This window comes from Marmota flaviventris, chromosome 1 (genome assembly GCF_047511675.1).
Source record: "Marmota flaviventris isolate mMarFla1 chromosome 1, mMarFla1.hap1, whole genome shotgun sequence".
NCBI lineage: Eukaryota > Metazoa > Chordata > Mammalia > Rodentia > Sciuridae > Marmota > Marmota flaviventris.
Window position 1 is genome coordinate 123,382,478 of NC_092498.1, and position 7,926 is coordinate 123,390,403.

Here is a 7,926-nt window from a genome sequence, read left to right on the forward strand (position 1 = left end):
TGAGGTAATTATGGTCCTGGCCACTCTCTGTGGCCAGCAACTCATCATCCCAAGTTCCCTTTTTACTTTTTTCTATTTTATAGATTCCATAAGACACCTGGGAGAGCAGAGACTTTGGCGCCGGGACACAGGAGAGATAATACCTGCAGTGCACCACAGCTGGAATTAACCTGCAAGACTCAGAGCAGGAGCTTGTCTTTCTGTTTCAAAGACATAACTGTTTATATTGTATAGAATTTGCAAATTTATTTGTTCTTTGTTTAACAATTTTAATATTTGTACTTCATGTTATATTTTTACATTAAATTATATTTACTTGGTAACAGTTGCTTTTAAAATTCATTCTGTAAATTAAAACACGCTAAACAGAGGTAGATGTTCCTGAGGTACATCTCAATAAATTACAAAGCAGTTACCTGGTGACTTCCATCACCATCACTCCTCTCTTCCCATACCCCTCAGTTTGCTTTTTTGGTTGTTTTTTTGGGAACAAATCTTTACTGCTCACACTTCAGATAGAGTCCTAATATCCAGAGTATACAAAGAACTCAAAAAATTAGACAATAAGATAACAAATAACCCAATCAACAAATGGGCCAAGGACCTGAACAGACACTTCTCAGAGGAGGACATACAATCAATCAACAAGTACATGAAAAAATGCTCACCATCTCTAGCAGTCAGAGAAATGCAAATCAAAACCACTCTAAGATACCACCTCACTCCAGTAAGATTGGCAGCCATTATGAAGTCAAACAACAACAAGTCCTGGCGAGGATGTGGGGAAAAGTGTACACGTGTACATTGCTGGTGGGACTGCAAATTGGTGCAGCCAATTTGGAAAGCAGTATGGAGATTTCTTGGAAAGCTGGGAATGGAACCACCATTTGACCCAGCTATTCCCCTTCTCGGTCTATTCCCTAAAGACCTAAAAAGAGCATGCTACAGGGACACTGCTACATCGATGTTCATAGCAGCACAATTCACAAGATTGTGGAACCAACCTAGATGCCCTTCAATAGACGAATGGATAAAAAAAATGTGGCATTTATACACAATGGAGTATTACTCTGCATTAAAAAATGACAAAATCATAGAATTTGCAGGGAAATGGATGGCATTAGAGCAGATTATGCTAAGTGAAGCTAGCCAATCCCTAAAAAACAAATGCCAAATGTCTTCTTTGATATAAGGAGAGTAACTAAGAACAGAGTAGGGATGAAGAGCATGAGAAGAAGATTAACATTAAACAGGGATGAGAGGTGGGAGGGAAAGGGAGAGAGAAGGGAAATTGCATGGAAATGGAAGGAGACCCTCACGGTTATACAAAATTACATACAAGAAGAAGTGAGGGTAAAGGGAAAAATAATACAAGGGGGAGAAATGAATGACAGTAGAGGGGGTAGAGAGAGAAGAGGGGAGGGGAGGGGAGGGGGGATAGTAGAGGATAGGAAAGGCAGCAGAACACAACAGACACTAGTATGGCAACATGTAAATCAATGGATGTGTAACTGATGTGATTCTGCAATCTGTATACGGGGTAAAAATGGGAGTTCATAACACACTTGTATCAAAGTGTGAAATATGATATATCAAGAACTATGTAATGTTTTGAACAACCAACAATAAAAAATTTTTTTAAAAAGTCCATTGATATCTTTAAAAATATGTAAAAAAAAAACATAGAATGATAATACTGAGAACCAAGGCATTCAGATTTCAAAATTCATGCTTCTTTTCGGGTGATCCAATATTTTGTCAACTAAATTTTCAAAATTTGTTCAGAGCCAACATTACTCATATATGTTATTCATCTATTATTTCATACATTTACTTTCCCCATAAAAGACCTTTGATAAACATCCAAAATATTCAGGTTAAATATATTTAACCTGAAATGAAGCTGAAAGAAATACTGGTATCATTTTTCACTGTGACTCAAGTGTTTAAGTATTACAAGTTATTCAACCAACACAACAAAGTTAAAATGATAATGGCACAGCATGTATTGTAAATAAGTAAAAAGAACAGCATGTGTAACACAAAGACAGAGCAGTGACACATTAAATGAAAACTAGCTGAATACAACAATTGTCTACTGCAGAGCATAAAATGAAAACAGTTCAAGTAAGACAAGATGATGGAGAGGTCACCATGAAGGTGCCAACTGATGATTCTGTTGACCACTTTTTTCCATAATGAAAATCAAAGAAAACCTTCATATTTGTAAAAAAAACTTTGATAGGTATATAATTATCTCCACTATTTAAAAAAATTAAATATTTCCAAAGCATTTGCCTTCTCAGAATAGCAAGCATCATTTCTAAGTTTGTCTGTCAACTGATATTTCAATCACACATAATTTTTACTTCTGAATTTTTTGGGTTGACATTGCTGACTGTAACAACCAAAATTATTCCATGATGACATGTTTTTTAAAAACTTTTTTAAAACTTACTACTCAGATATTAGAACAGTTATCAATTTTTTACAGTTTCAAATTTGTCAAATTTGCATTAATTTGAATATTGTGGCACACATCATGTAATTCAAATTCTCTACTCATTTGTCCCTGTCATATCTTCTTTCACACACACACACACACACACACATACACACACACACTCACACACACACACACACTCACAAATATACATATACCCACACACACACATTTCTTCAGTAACACCCTTGTATAGTAAAAGTACCTAGCTTTTGTTCATTTTTTAAATGCAATACACTTCTAACTACAATTTCATTATATGCATACAGCAAAAAGGCAATTATGGGTTTTACATCCTTCATGATAATTTTCTATACAGGGAGGTTTAAAACAGCATTTCAACAGTTTGCCCAGTAAAATGACACAGAATGATTGTACATTGTTCTCAAATTTTAATAAGGAGGTATAAAATACAGGTTCAGTAATTTTAACTCAAGTATCCATCTTTTTAAAAATAGTGTTTCAGTGTTGTTCTTTGCATTACTTTTAAAACTTTTAAAGTTTTTCTCTCATGACACAATCTTCTAATACTTCAGATATGAGAGGCAATTTGAAAAAAATGCAAATTCTGCCTTTGGAAGGGCACTGTAGTGACCAAATAGCATATGATTTCTTTTCTTTATTGATTTTATATTTTTAAATATATGACAGTGGAATGCATTAAAATTCTTATTACACATATAGAGCACAATTTTTTTATAAATTTGTAAATCAAGTATGTTCATGCCAATTCATGCCTTATACAATTACTTCGTGGGTTTTTTTTTTTTTTTTGCATTACAATTCTTATCACACATATATACCACAATTTTTCATATCTCTAGTTGTATATAAAGTATGTTGACCCCCCAATTTGAGTCTTCCTGCATGTACTTTGGATAATGATGTCCATCACATTCCATCATCCTTGCTAATCCCCTTCCCTCTCCTTTTCCCTCCCACCCCTATTTCCTATCTACAATTCATCTAATCCTTCCATACTCACCCTCCCTATCCTTCTATGAATCAGCCTCCTTATAACAGAGAAAACATTCCACATTTGTTTTTTGAGACTGGCTAACTTCACTTAGCATTTTCTTCTCCAACGCCATCCTTTTACCTCCAAATGCCATGATTTTATTCTCTCTTATTGCTATGTAAAATTCCATTGTGTATATGTGCCATATTTTTATATCCATTCATCCACTGAAGGACATCTAGATTGGCTCCACAGTTTAGCTATTGTGAATTGTGCTGCTGTAAACATTGATGTGGCTGTGTCCCTGTAGTATGCTGTTTTTAAGTTCTTTGGGTATAGTCCGGGGAGAGGGATAGATGGGTCAAATGGTGGTTCCATTCCCAGATTTCCAAGGAAACTCCATACTGCTTTCCATATTGGCTGCACCAATTTGCAGTCCCATCATGAAGGTATGAATGTACATTTTTCTCCACATCCTCGCCAACATTTTTGTTGTTTGTCTTCATGAGAGCTGCCATTCTGACTGAAGTGAGATAATAAATTAGAGTAGTTTTTATTTGCATTTCTCTAATTGCTAGAGATGATGAACATTTTTTTCATATATTTGTTGATGGGTTGTATATCCTCTTCTGAGAAGTATCTTTTCAAGTCCTTGGCCCATTTGTTGATTGGGTTATTTGTTTTTTATTATTATTATTATTTTGGTGCTTAGCTTTTTTAGTTTTTTATGTACCCTAGATATTAGTGCTCTATCTGATGTGTGAGGGGTAAAAATTTGCTCCCAGGATGTGGGCTCTCTTTTCACCTCACAGATTGTATCTTTTGCTGACAAGAAACTTTTTAATTTGATTCCATCCCATGTATTGATTCTTGGTTTTAATTTTTGCACTATATGAGTCTTATTGAGGAAGTTGGGGCCTAATCCCACCTGATGAAATTCAGGCCTATTTTTCTTCTATTAGATGCAGAGTCTCAGGTTTAATTCCTAGGTTCTTGATCCATTTTGAGTTAAGTTTTGTGCATGGTGAGAGACAGGAGTTTAATTTCATTTTATTGCATATGGATTTCCAGTTTTCCCAGCACCATTTGTTGAAGATGCTATATTTTCTCCAGTGCATGATTTTGGCAATTTTTTCTAATATGAGATAAGCGTAATTTTATGGGTTAGTCTCTGTGTCTCTGTTCTGTATCGTTGGACTACCAGACTGTTTTGGTGCCAATACCATGCTGTTTTTGTTACTATTTCTCTGTAGTATAGTTTAAGGTCTGGTGGTATAGAAATGCCACTTGCTTTACTTTTCTTGCTAAGGATTGCTTTAGCTTTTCTGGGTCTCTTATTTTTCCAGATGAATTTTATTATTCCTTTTTTCTATTTCTGTGAGGAATGCCATTGGGATTTTGATCAGAATTGCATTAAGTTCATCTAGTGCTTTTAGTAGTATGGTCATTTTGATAATATTAATTCTGCTTATTCAAGAACAAGGCAGATCTTTTCATCTTCTAATGTCTTCTTTGATTTCTCTCTTTAGGGTTTTTTAGTTTTCATTGTATAGATATTTCACATCTTTCATTAAGTTGATTCAAAAGTATCTTATTTTTTTTAGGTTATCGTGAGTAGGGTCGTTTTCCTCATTTCCTTCTCATAGGATTTTTCACTGATATACAGAAATGCCTTTGGTTTATGGGTGTTGATTTTTATATCCTGCTACTTTGGTGAATTCATTTACTAGTTCTAGAAGTTTTCTGGTGGAGCTTTTTGGGTCTCCCAGGTATAGAATCATATGGTCAGCAAATAGTGCTAATTTAAGTTCTTCTTTTCCTATACATATTCCTTTCTTTCATATGTCTAAATGCCCTGGCTAGTGTTTCAAGAAATATGTTGAATAGAAGTTGTGAAAGAGTACATTCCTGTCTTGTTCCAGCTTTTAGAGGGAATGCCTTCAATTTTTCTCCATTTAGAATGATATTGGCCTGAGTCTTAGTGTAGATAGCCTATACAATGTTGAAATATGTTCCTGTTATCCCTAGTTTTTCTAGTGTTTTGAAAATAAAGGTTGTGCTGTGTTTTGTCAAATGTTTTTCTGCATCTATTGAGATTATCATATGATTCTTGTCTTTAACTCTATTGATGTGATAAATTACATTTCTTGATTTCCATATGTTGAACCAACCTTGCATCCCTGTTATGAATCCCACTTGATCATGGTGCATGAACTTTTTGATATGTTTTTGTATTCGATTTGCCAGAATTTTATTGGGAATATTTGCATCTATGTTCATTATAGATATTGGTCTTAAGTTTTCCTTCTTTGATGTGTCCTTTGCCTGGTTTTGGGATCAGGGAGATATTGGCCTCATAGAATAAGTTTGGAAGTACTGCCTCTTTTTCTATTTCCTGAAATAAATTGAAGAGTATTGGTGTTAGTCCTTCTTTAAAGGTCTTGTAGAACTTGGCTCTGTAACAGTCTGGTCCTGGGCTTTTCTTGGTTTATAAGCTTCTGATGTGTCTTTTATTTCCTTACTTGATATTGCTCTGTTTTAATTGTGTATACCTTCCTGATTCAATCTGGGAAAATTATATTACTTAAGAAATTTGTTTATGCCTTCAATGTCTTCTATTTTATTGGAGTATAAGATTCCAAAGTAATTTCTAATTATCCTCTGTATTTCTTTAGTGTCTGTTTTGATATTACCTTTTTCATCAAGTATGCTGGTTATTTGAGTGAGTTCTCTCTCTCCTTCTCTTCATTAACATGGCTAAGGGTCTATAAATTTTATTTATTTTTTCAAAGAACCAACTTTTAGTTTTGTCAGTGTTTTAAGTTGTTGCTATTGTTTGGATTTCATTGATCACCACTCTAATTGTAATTATTTCTTGTCTTCTGCTGCTTTTGCTTCTTATTTGTTGTTCTTTTCCTCAGGCTATGAGATGTAGTGTGAGGTTATTTTTGTGTTGACTTTTTCTTCTTTTAAGGAATGAACTACATGCAATGAATTTTCCTCTTAGTACTGCTTTCATGGTGTCCCAGAGATTTCGATGTTTTGTCTATGTTCTCATTTACCTCTATGAATTTTTTAATCCCCTCTTTGATGTCTTCTGTAACCCATTGTTCATTCTGTAGCATATTGTTTAGGCTCCAAGTGATGGAGAAATTTTTATTTGTTATTTTGTTGTTGATTTCCAATTTCATTCCATTATGATCCAATAAAATGCATAATAGAATCTCTACTTTTTTGTATTTACTAAGAGTTGCTTTGTGGCATAATATATGGTCTATTTTAGAGAAGGATCCATGTGCTGCTGAGAAGAAAGTTTATATGCTTGATGCAGGTTAAAATATTCTATATATGTCAGTTAAGTCTAAGTTATTGATTGTGTTGAGTTCTATAGTTTTTTTCTATAGTTTTTTTATTCAACTTTTGTTTGGAAGATTAATCCAGTGGTGAGTGAGGTGTGTTAAAGTCACCCATGATTATTGTGTTCTGGTTAATTTGCCTCTTGAACATGGGAAGACTTTGTTTGATAAACACAGCTGCACCATTGTTTGGGGCATATTTATGTTTGTTATGTCTTCTTAGTGTATGGTTCCCTTGAGCAGTATGTAATGTCCATCTTTATTCCTTTTGATTAACTTTGGCTTGAAGTCTATTTTATTTGGCTTACTTTCATAGTCCATGTGAGTGGTATGATTTTTCTCAACCTTTCACCTTCAGTCTGTGTATGTCTTTTCCTATCATTTGAGTATTCTAGAGGCAGCATATTGTTGGGTCTTTCTTTTTAATCCAATCTTCTAGCCTATGTCTTTTGATTAGTGAGCTTAAGACATTACTTTTAGGGTTACTATTGAGACATGGTTCTTTGCATTACTTTTAAAACATCTTCTTCAGTTTTTCTCTCATGGCACAATCTTCCCATACTTCTCATATGAGAGGCAATATAAAAAATTGCATCATCTGCCCTTGGAAGGCACTGTAGTGACTGAGAAGTATATGAAACTTGAATACTTTTCAAATCACTTCACCAATGACTTGCCTGACTAAAGTTCATGAATATTGCATCAGCACACAGTTTATTCAGAAAGAGTGTGACTTTGCTATGAGAAGAAAAGTTTCCTAGAACTCTGTCACAGTTACACCCTCTGTCACTGTGTAGTCAAGGGCCACCTGTCTCCCTTGGAAGCCTTCTTCCCATTCTTTTGGGGTAAGACATTGAAAGATAATCATTGCTGTGAGATGGTTTGGGCCCTAATACTACTAATACTACTATTCAGTGCAGGTTCTAGAACCCCTTTCATCCACACAGGGGTAGAGTTGGGGGATAAAAACTTGAGTTAGAAGACAACATTATATTGGTGTTTTGTTTGCCTAGATAGTAAGATAAATGAACAGACAAGTCCCTCATCTTGCTGCAATGACCACTTAAATGATCAACAGGCAGGCATGGTCTGGTCATTATTGGGCAAAG